Source organism: Tasmannia lanceolata, unplaced genomic scaffold, assembly GCF_043159265.1.
Source record: "Tasmannia lanceolata isolate RefF3 unplaced genomic scaffold, GAP_Taslan_0.1 ptg000008l, whole genome shotgun sequence".
Taxonomy (NCBI): Eukaryota; Viridiplantae; Streptophyta; class Magnoliopsida; order Canellales; family Winteraceae; genus Tasmannia; species Tasmannia lanceolata.
Window position 1 is genome coordinate 42159478 of NW_027518685.1, and position 11934 is coordinate 42171411.

The window sequence follows — 11934 nt, forward strand, 5'->3', positions numbered from 1 at the left end:
CATGGTCGAAGTCCTCCTTTGTTGTTAGCCACAGTTCAGTCCTTGTCAAAGTCAGGGTTAAACTCCAAAGTCTTGTGTGGGGAGTCCTGTGTGGTCAATGTCTCTCCAAGGTTGGAGTGATGGAAAAATGATGAAGTTGTGGATCCTTGAAAATGATACAGAGCAGAACAGAATTCAGAAGGATAGTACTCAGACCATTCGAAGTATTGGCAGCGGACAGAAAGAGAAGAAAATTAGCAGATTCAGTCTGTTATATATAAAAAGATTTGTAATTTCAAAAATTCAGGAAATGAAACCCTTTTTTACCTTTTTCCCTGTGTTTGCTCTCCTATGAATTTGTCATGGAAGTAAATTCATACTAGGGGCATTTTTTTATAACCTGTTCAGGTTATAAAAGATATCAAGTGAACTCTGATAATTGAGATAATTATTTTCATTAAATGAAGATAAGAAGAGCTTCAGTAGGGCTTTAGTCAAATTCCTCTGAGAGTCTTTCTTATCATCTTATTGAAAACCTATCTCATAATCCCCAGTGGAGTTTCTATCCACAATATAAATAAACCAAGCATTAAAATTAAACCATCAAGCCTCCGAGCTAAAAATCAAACTTTTATGCATTAAATTCCTTGCCTTTGAGCATAAACCCTGCCTCTGAGCATAAAACCTGCCTCCGAGCATAAAACCTTGCCTCCGAGCATAAACCCTGCCTCCGAGCACAAATCCTTGCCTCCGAGCACAAATCCTTGCCTCCGAGCATAAATTCTCTGCCTCCGAGCATAAAACCTTGCCTCCGAGCATAAACCCTGCCTCTGAGCATAAACACTCTGCCTCCGAGCATAAACCCATTGCCTCCGAGCATAAAACCCTGCCTCCGAGCATAAATCCTTGCCTCCGAGCATAAATCATTGCCTCCGAGCATAAATTCCTTGTCTCCGAGCATAAATCCTCGCCTCTGAGCATAAAATCATGATTTTGAACATAGAAACAAGCCTCTGTGCAAAAACTCAGGCCTCCGAGCTAAAATTCCCTAGCATCTAAGCTAAAACCTTTCAACCTCCGTGCGTAAACCATTTGCCTCTGAGCATAAAACCATCCGCCTCTGAGCAGAAAACCAACATTCCTAACAAACCAATCCTCTTATAATCCAACTTTCACCAAGTCATTTTCTCCATCCCATTCTCTAAATCAATTTTGGGGCTAGTCAAAATGTGACGTCTGTTCAGCTTTGACATTCGCGCGACAAGCACGCTCTGCCAAAGAGGGGCATCTGTAGACACCCCATTTTGACTAAGCCCTAAACCTTTCCGACTCGTGCCAAATCCATCCGAATCTCTGGATTAGGGTCTCTTCTAATCCCTTGCAGAATTTCATCGAGATCGGGACTCGTTTGCCCAGCAATCGGGCTGAGAGAGCGTGTATAGTGCAATGAAGGGTGGCCCACTAAATTTTTATTTTCCCCTAAAAACCTTGTATTTTAGGAAAAATCCAAGTCAAATCAAGCCCCTAAATACCCATGAATACATTTTTAGAAGCCTTAAAACCTCGGAAATGCCCCGGCAAAGTTTCAGAAAAATCCGACAAAAAAATTCGGAAAAGACAAGTGGAGTTTGTACAGTTATCAAAATGTGGGAGGTGATTTAGCCAGATGGGGTCGCGCATTCGTGCGCCCATCAAGCAGTAGTGCCATTATCAACCCCCCTTTCTTTTCTATATATACGAAAAAAAAAGCCGAAACAAAAAAAAGAAGAAAAGAGGCGATATTCGTTTAGAGAGAGAGAGTCTGAGAGAAAGCTTAGAGAGAGAGAGTAGATCCGGCTCATCTTCGTCTTCTCCGGTCACACTCCGGTCATGATTCCGGCTCGAAACTCCAGCTAAGATCATTTCCTATTCCTCCTTTTCCTCTTCTTCTTCTTTTTCTTCTTCTATGATCTCCATTTTCCCCAAATCATAAACCCTAGCTTTTTCTTTTTTTTCTTTCTCTTCTCCTCCGATCATCTTTGATTACCAGTATTCTCCTCGAAATCACCTATTCTTCCATCAACGATTAGATCTGTACTCATTTTCTCTTTCTTAAACCCTAGATTAAGTTGTTTAATTTTAGGACCAGATTTCATCTTCTTCATTTTGCTCCGGCGAATCTCGCTAGCATCCAGCCATTTTTTTTTACCGATTCTCCACCTTCTTGATCATCTATCACTTTTTTCTCTTTCATTTTCACTTGAAAAATCAAGTTTCACACAGAGGGAAACTTGGATCTGAAAAATAGAAAAGAAAGACAGTTGTCTTCTCCGGTGAATTTTCCCGGAATCCGGCGGCCCTATCTTAGATCCTGTCATCAGCTACATTGTTTCATATCAGTTGATTTTGCTTAGATCCGAAGGATCTTTAGTGAATTCCTTCACTCTTCAGTCAGATCCGAAAATCTCACCATCTCTGACGAAATCGCAGCAATTTCCATAAAATCCCGATGACTACAACCGGTTGACAGATCGGAGCTCCGGTATGTTACAGATTCCTCATGTCCTTCTTTGAAACTTGAGATTTTTTTTTTTAATTCAATTTGTTCAAGCTCCGGTAATTTTTCATGATGGCGGAGATTTGATGATATCACAGTCTTAGCTTGGCTTGCATTGATTTTAATTCAGCACTATTTTAATTAGCATCATTTCAATTTAGCTCTGCTTAAGATTCTTGTGTTAATATCAGTGCCTTCTGAACCTTTAATGCTATCATTGTCATGTTTCAATAATTACATAAAGCTTAAATTGCTCTTCATATATTTTCATGATTTCTTTTCAGTTTCTGTTGGTGAGAATGCAGTTCATTTTTTTTTTAGATGCAGCTGAAATGTCATTTTACTTTTAATTCCAAGCTGATTTTGAGCTCCTAATATATGTTCAGAGAGCTTAGAGATGATTTCATTTTTAAAGTCTGATTTGTCTTTTAGTGGCAAAACCTTTTCTTTGAGCCCATCTTGGAGATTGATATCCCTTGAAATTGATTAATGTCATTATACGAAATGATTCCATTGGAGCCTTCTAGAGGAGTAGAGAATGATATGGCCAGTTTAAAACCATTGAACCCAACCTAAGTTTGGAACTCTGAGGCAATCCCTTTGATTACTCTTCAAGAACTGGATGAGCCATGCTCTTTAAATTTGATAGTTGATCCCCATGATGAGACTTACTCATGTTGAAAGTTCAGAATACAATCCTCCTAGTCATTTAATTGCTTCCCCTATATGCTCTCTCATGTCTGAGAATCTATCTATGGATAGCATTGAATAAGATTATAAATCTATACCATGCTTGGCTGAGAGCTCTTGAGGCCATTGGAAAGGTTTGTAAGTGATCATGAGTTGAGTTTAAGCCCAATCACAGCAGCCCCTAATCCATTTGTATATGGGCAGCCCTCATCCTTTTGATATCAACAGCCCTCCCATCCCATTTGATAATTTCAGCCCCATCTCATTTGACATGTACAGCCATCATGTCCCATTTGTATATGAACAGCCCTTAGCTCGTCAAATGAACAACTAGTCCAGTGCCCACCCAATACCCATCAAGTGCCTCACCTTTCCATAACCAGTGCTTAACCAGCCCAATGATTTATGTATATTTTCTGCACATTTCTGCCGTCCACTATTGCACATAACTGCTGTCCTGTATTGTATATATCTGCTGCCTATAGGTTATGCCCACAAGCACATAACTACTGTCCTGTATTGTATATATCTGCTGCCCATTTGGTTTTGTCCACAAGCACATAACTTGTCCATTATTTGGCACATAATCTGTCACTGTTTTGGCACAAAATCTGTCACTGTTTTGGCATATGTTGTTACCCCTATTGGACACAGATTTTCGTCCATATGGTTACCCCTGTTTGGAGCAGATTTAGCCTTATTTTACACCAATTCAGTACACATATCAACCCAAATTTTGCACTAAATCTGCCTATAAATTCTGTCCCATTTTATGCACAAAATCTGTCTTCAAATCAGCCTCTGTGCTGTGCACAATCCAGTACAAATGTTTAGCATAGAATCTGTCTACAATCTGGCTACCTGTTTGATACATTTCTGCATGTATATTCAGCCCATGTTTCAACTCACAGTTTTGACAAAATCTGTCCACAAGTTATGCACCAGTCTTTGCATAAATTCTGTCCATATTCAGCCCATGTTTCAGCTCACAGTTTTGACAAAATCTATCCACTGTTCTGTTTTGGTTCAATATTCACATTTGCCCAATGTTATGTTTTCAGTTCAACATTGAAATTTGCACATATGTTGGCCCTTGGTTTGACACAAAATTTGCATATATGATAGTCTTTTTATATACACAGATTTGTTCACATTTCACCCTCACTGTTTAGCACATAATCTGTCTCTATTTTGCTTCCTCCTTGCAAGGCACTAAAATTTGTACAAATTAGAAATATCATTAAATATATTTAACCTGCTGAATATTTAATACTAAGCTTTGAGTTAGGGTTTGAAGACGGTAATCAATAGATTGTTCAGGTAAGAATACCTTCAGGCTTATAATACTTTTTTATTTATTTATTTAAATAAATTGTTAATAGGAAGAAGGAGATCAGATGACTACTCTGTTCGATATTATCGACATGAGTACTGTCTGATCTCAAGGCGGGATTAGAAATATTATCATGTGTATTTGATATCAGATGATTACTTTGGCATCATCTGATTTCATTGGAGTCCCCGTATTGGGGTTTGTGGTTGGTTTAGAAGTGTTTGATGTTGTTTTTTTACTTTATTAGGCTATCCAGCGGCTGGTCTGGACTAATTAATGTTGTTTATCATTTTTTTTTTTTTGATCGGTAAAGAGGGGTTAGGCAAGACCCCGACCAGAATTCATAAAAGAACTAAAGAAGATACAAGGAGCTATGGAGGCTGAAAAAGCCTCGTACAGAAGGTCCAAGGACCAAACAAGGAAAAATCAGTAGTACATAGCATACATTTAGAGGCCCAAGAACGCACTAACAAGATCCAAAAGATGAGGAAACAAGCCAGATTAACGAAGGCACACAAAGTCTTCCAGGTGATCAGCATAAAGAATCCTTATAATCTCGGGTAGGAGGTCCCTGTAGCATCGAGGGAGGTAATGTCTTTAAGTTCTTGGGGGATGAGATGAATGGGAATGTCATCACCTTCACAGCAGCAGTCTGGTTTGGAGAGAAAATCCGCCCCCGCATTTGCCTCCCTCCAGATATGGGAGATATGCCATTCCGTGAAGGTAGAGAGGATTTGTCTGATATTGTGAATGATTGGGATAGCCTTCCAGGGGGTTTGCCAAAGATGAAGAATGACATTTACAGATAGCAGCGAGTCAGATTCGATCCACAAATTGTGGCAGCCCTTGGCAGCAGCCAACTTGATACCATAATAAATGGCCTTCATTTCAAGAAGGTGAATGTCCTCAACGTCAGCTCTGATAGAATACAGAGCGAGAGTATCCCCATGCCAGTTTCGGATAATCCCACCAAGCCCAGCTTTGTCATTGACCAGGGCGGCATCAGAGTTAAGCTTAGACCAATTAGCTTTAGGACATTCCCAAGAACAGAACTGGGCAATCTGATCCTTTTGGATACAAGCAAGGCCAAAACTTTCAGCAGTTTTTATATTTCTTGGATTCCTTATGTCATTGAGATGGAGATGAAGCATTCTACCTCGAATAGCACTAAGGATGGTCTGGAGGATGAACTGTTTATGTCTTGGAGGTTTGCCATGAAGTCTGTTATTCCTTTCGCACCAGATCATATAGATGGCAGAACAGAAACCCACCTTAATGAGGGTTGAAGCCTGACCATCACCCTTGAAATTGCACCGGATCCATTCCTCTTCTTTCAAAAGAGTCTTGTGAGGTCGACGTCTATAACCACATTTCCAGATGATAGTACGCCAGATCCACGAAGAGAAGGAACAATTAAAGAACAGGTGATCGACGGATTCAGGAACAACTCTGCATAAAGGGCATTTGAGGTCACTATTTCGATCCAAGAAGTATAGTCTATCACGAGTACTAAGTCTGTTCAGTAAGGCTTGCCAGGCAATGAAACTATACCTCGGGATGTGGCCTTTATTCCAAATGACTTTCCACCAGGGAGATGGAGGGTGGTGGTTTCTAAGACCGTCCCAAGCAGACTTTGTAGAAAATAAGCCACTAGGAGAGGGTTTCCAAATAGCCTTGTCAGTAGGGCCAAACAGGCCAGATTGAATGAGGCCTCTGAGATCACTGAGATGGGATTGATTTAAGATATGAGACCAGCTTCCATCTTTCTTCATGTCTGCAATGGAAGCAGAGTTGATAAGGTTGAAAATTATTCCTTCAGATGTTTGGGAACAGACAGGCCCATTGGGATGCCAAGGCTGAGACCAAAATTCAACGTTCTTACCTTCCCCAACACTATAGCAAATCTGAGAGACAGCCAAGGATCTGCAATGGAAGATACTCCGAACCCCCCAAGGAGGATTAGCAGGCATGGGCCTGGACCAGAAATTTTTCTTCCTTAGATATTTCAATTTAAACCATTTAACCCACAAAGACTTTCTGTCAGCAATGATTTGCCATAGGAGCTTGATTTGAGCAGCTCTATTCATATCAGAGAGATTTCGGATACCAGTTCCCCCTTCTTGCTTTGGCCTACAAATAGTATCCCAAGAGACCGGATGGTAACTTTTCTTCCCGGACCAGAGGAATTCCCGGAAAAGCTTTTCAATCGAATTGAGAACTCCAGTAGGAATGTTGAACGTAGCAGACCAGTAGATTTGAAAGGACGATAGCACAGTCTTGATCAATTCGATTCTACCCGCTCTCGAGAGGTGCTTGTTACTCCACAGAGCTAGCTTATTACGGATTTTGCTGAGAAGAGGTTGACAATCCCTTGCAGTTAGACGGGTGGTAACCAAAGGGAGTCCCAGGTATCGAATGGGGAGAGTACCTTGTTTGATATCTAGGAGGGAACTCAAATCCCTTTTAGTTTGATCATTAACGCCAGTGATAAACAATTCACTTTTCTGAGGATTAGCTTCTAGACCTGAAATTGCTTTGAAAGTATCAAGACATTCTTGAATACCAGCACTAGAAGTAGGTGTTGGGAGGGAAAAAATCATAACATCATCAGCGTACAATACATGAGTGATCTGAAGCTGACCTTTCCGGAAGGGAGTAGAGATTCTCCCAGCTAAAAGGGCATTGTTTAGAATGACAGATAGCATTTCCATGATAAGGCAGAAGAGGAGGGGAGAGAGGGGATCTCCTTGTCTAAGCCCATTTGTAGCTTTGAAAAAACCTCTTGAGGATCCATTTATAAGGATTGAGAAAGAGGCTGTGGAGATACATTTGAGAACCCAATTGCACCAGACCTGAGGGAACCCAATTTTGAGCATGAATTTGATAAGGGCTGCATGAAGAACATTATCATAAGCCTTCCTGAGATCAAGTTTAATACACATTGCCTTCTTATTTGTATCCCGATGAAAGTTGTGACAGAGATCATGAGTGAGAAGCACATTATCTTGAATCAATCTGTCCTTAATGAAAGCAGATTGATTTGGACTAATAATTGTACACATTACTCTGCTCATTCGGGATGCCATCAGCGATGTAATGGCCTTGTAAATGAAGTTGCAAAGGGCAATGGGCCTGAAATGTTCAGGCATGGAAGCATTGTTGCATTTAGGGATTAAAGCAATGAAGGTAGAGTTCAGGGCAGGGGGGAGGTTACTGGTTCGGAAAAAGAATTGAATTGCAGCCACTACCTCATCACCCACAATGTACCAGAATCTTTTGAAGAAGTTTCCATTGAATCCGTCAGGACCCGGGGCTCTATTACCATCGACTTTGAATATGGATTCTTTAATCTCTTCAGGAGTGAAGGGACGAATTAGAAGATTAGCTTCTGCAGTTTCCATTGTTTATCATTTCATGATTGCTATAGATTGTGTATTTTATTATTGAAAATTCTTCTTTGCTTAGCACTTGATTTTTTTTTATAAGAATAGAAATAGAATTTGCGATTATCTAGAATCCCCTTTCATTGCAAGGGCGAATGAAGGCGATAGCCCAAGCCCATCTTAAAGGGGAGAATTACTAAGTCTCAGTAATACTCTCTCCCTTCTCTCTCTTTCTATAGAGACTACTTAGCCCTTTTCTTGTAGGGCGATGAAGGCCCTAGCCTAAGCCCATCCTTAGGGGACTCCCTTAGTCCAAGTAGTACTCCTCTCATTTATTTAAAGACTTGTCCAAGTCTTTATGGTGTGTATCCCCTAGAAATTAGAAATCCATTCATTGCAAGGGCAATGAAAGAGTTCTCTAGAGTCCTCTCAGGGAGACAGGCTATGTCTCAGACAGAGAAAGTTGTATCCTTTAGAGACAAGCTTTGTCTCGTTAGTGAGTCCATCCTTAGGAGACATGCCGTGTCTCGTCAGCACCTCTCTTGGAGCTTATCTTTTTGTTTAGGAGTCTCTCACAATCTCATTTTTCTTTCTAAACCTTATCTTTGTGCATCTCTTGGTTTTTGGAAGAACACCTTGCTCGGCTTGGCATCATACCCCTTACCTTATGGGTATTGGGTTGCACATTTGTTGCACCCTAGGGCTAGGTAGCTGTCCGGCCCGGCTGGGTGTTTTACTTAAACCAAATATGCACAAGGTCTCTTTTTCCTTGTTCGCATTTTTTCTCTATCCTACCTATATGTCTAAGAGACTTGCCCAGTCTCATTCTATTAGCATCCTCCTCTTTGTGCATCATTTGGTTTTGGGAGAACATCCTACTCGGCTTGGCATCATACCCCTTACCCTTATGGGTATTGGGTTGCACATTTGTTGCACCCTAGGGCTAGGTAGCTGTCCGGCCCGGCTGGATGTTTTACCTTTGCCAAATATGCACAAGGTCTTTCCTTATTACTTATTGAGCTTTATCTTAGTTTGATTAGTCCACTAGCACAGGAATCCGTCCTTAGTCTAGAGAGTCAATCCTCTTGTTCAGGAATCAAATTCTATCATCATAGGGGTTAGGATTCTATTCTACCTCTCATCGTATCATGTTTTTATCCACTCTTGCAAGGTATAGGATGCTATCCAACCCTTGCAGAGCTGTGTTTCTGTTCTTTTCCCCCGCAAAGCATAGGATGCTGTCCAACCTTTGCGGGATATCAGGAGTCTGTCCTCCTCTTATGATGATAGGATTTGTCCCCCTTGAGTCAAAAATACTTAAAAACAACAAAAACATCTAAAAAAACCAAAAATCTCAAAAATCTTGAGTCATTAGGAGTAGTTAGGAAATCTGTTTCGAACTACGTTGGCTTGATCCTCTTCCACGAGGTACGTAGTGCAGCTTGAGATTCTTATCTCAGGTCCAGCCAAACCTTTGTAAATAAATCATTTACCCATTTTAAGAAAAAATACCAAAAATCTTCAAAACCTTGTTTTCAACAAGATCTTCCTCTAGAGTTAGTAGTTTGTCCTAGATAAAGAGTTTTAGAGTTTTGAGTTTGTCTTTGATGTGTTGTGTGGTTTGTTTGTGTTTGTGTTAGAGTTAGGAGTTTGTCCTAGAGTTATAGGAGCGCCTCCGTCCAGTCAGTTGGCGATTCATATCGCCGACTGATGATTAAGTCTTGGATATGCTAGTGATCCCATTGTTTCCCTTAGGGCGTACAGCCTAGTTACACATAGATTATAGGAACCACCTGCATTAGCTTAGGGCTAACCTGCATTTAGTTAAGGCATATAAGGTGTCCTAAAATCTACAATCCATTGGAATTTAAATAATCACACAAGAAGCTTTAAGAACTAGTCCGGTCTTTTAGATCGAGTCTAGGATAGAGGTCTAGATGTCTTAGGCATCATAGCTTAGAATAGGTGCGAAGAACTACGTTGCCTTGATTCTCGTGGAGGCGGGGATACGTAGGCTTCTTTGGATGAACATCAGATCATCTAAAGACTCGGGCCTAGGTATAGATTAGAGTTTTAGGGTTGTATGGTATCGAGTCATTTTCTATGTTTTGCAGTGTTTTCTTACTTTATTGCGCAGACCTTATACTTTTTTGGTGTGTCATGCATGTGTTTGTTCATCAGAACTTAGACACCCATTAGGCATGTCACTTATAACCTAGCTATGCTTAGGTGACACATGTTTCTTTTATTTTATCTTGTGTGCCTTTGATTTCATCTCCGAGACATGCATGATTAGATAGACGTCTTCTCGGAGATATTCATTCCCATTTCATATGATTTTCGCCCAAAGCTCTTCAAAATTATTAAGTAAATGGCATAAGAGACCAGGTGTTTGCACTTGGGCGGATGAGGTGCTCTTTAGACCTTCCGAATTCGTAACCAGGCACGAACCTTATTTTATATCTCTGGTTATCCGTTGCAACAGAGCATAGTATGGGATCCAAGGCCCATTTGCCTTTTTCCTTGGATGGCGACTCTTCTTTGTTTAAGGTACGCCTCGAATCTGGGCTAGTCCCCGAATCGAGAGGTATCTCACCTTTCATATCGCCACTCATGCTGTGAGAGGCATTATTCTTTTGAGAGTTCCTTGGTAGAGCTCTCCATTCATGTGGATGATCCTGAGACTGTTAGCGCGTGGGACACGTCCTCCGCCGCCGGCTCTCTCGGATCGGGGTCCACAGGCTGGCGACTCTGCTGGGGAGTTCTTGGAACATTGCCTAACTCTGTTAAAATGCCATTTGTTATTAATTTTAAAGAATTTTGAGCTGAAATCATTATAAATGGGAATGTAATCGCTTAAAATCCAGGGGCACCAGATAGGTGTTTAAAACAAAGGATTCACACATTGCACAGCATACATCATTTTGTTCTTTATTTTCTTTTATTGATTTTCTTATTATTGGCTCCACGGGATAGATATAATGCGTGCCTCATGGGATATCACTATCCAGATGGTGCTGTTGTATCTATTACCAAGCTATGCGCCAGTGCTGCAGTCGTAAACACTCGGTGTACTTGTGTTTACAGCAGCCGGTGAGCAATGAAGCATACTGTATATAACACTCGGTGTACTTGTGTTATATACTTAAAGTATGGATCATATGCATAGTACCTGATATTGAGTCCGGAGCTCTACTTTCATTTTACATATATTATGTACATGGATATATTTGTTGATATAGTAAAACCCAATTAGGATCTGCATGTGCTTATATATATATTGCATTCATATAAGGACGAACATGTGTTGCTTACACATGTTGGAGCTTAGATTTAGGAGCCATGTCCTATCATTAGATTATTGCAGTTCACCTTATGTGGCTACAGACGCAGTCCTAATACACTCACATGTCTGTCTTGAGTCAAGCTTCTTGACTCTATGGGATCATCTTTTAGGGCTGGTGCCCCTGGTTAGGATATATATGTATATATCTATATTTTGATTATCAGATTAGAGCCTACTCATTAGTGAGGCTTCCTTATCTAATCAAATTAGTCATATCAGTCTGTTCTTCGGATCTAGACCCGACCAGTGGCTTTTACTTGCCCTCTCATGGTCGTGGCCTATCTTTTGCTCTAGTCATGGAGATTTTGTCCATATATCTTTTGATTATAAGATCAGGACCTACTTTCTAGTAGAGATTCCTGGGCTTGAATCAATCAATCGTGTATATTCATTTTTCAGATCTAAACCTAGCTAGTGGCTTCTACCTGTCACACTCATAGCTATGGTTTATTCCTTGACCCAGTGATGATAAATATTACCTGTGTTCATCCTTCAAATGCAAACCTCATTTATCCATTCTTTTGTTGTATTACTCAAATTATTGTTCGTCCTGTCTTAGATATGGTCGATAGCTTGTCTGCTGTCTCTATGACCATAGTCTATCATTATTGATCTTCTTGATCGTACATTTTTATCGTCCACCTTTCAGATTTAGATCCGGTCTATG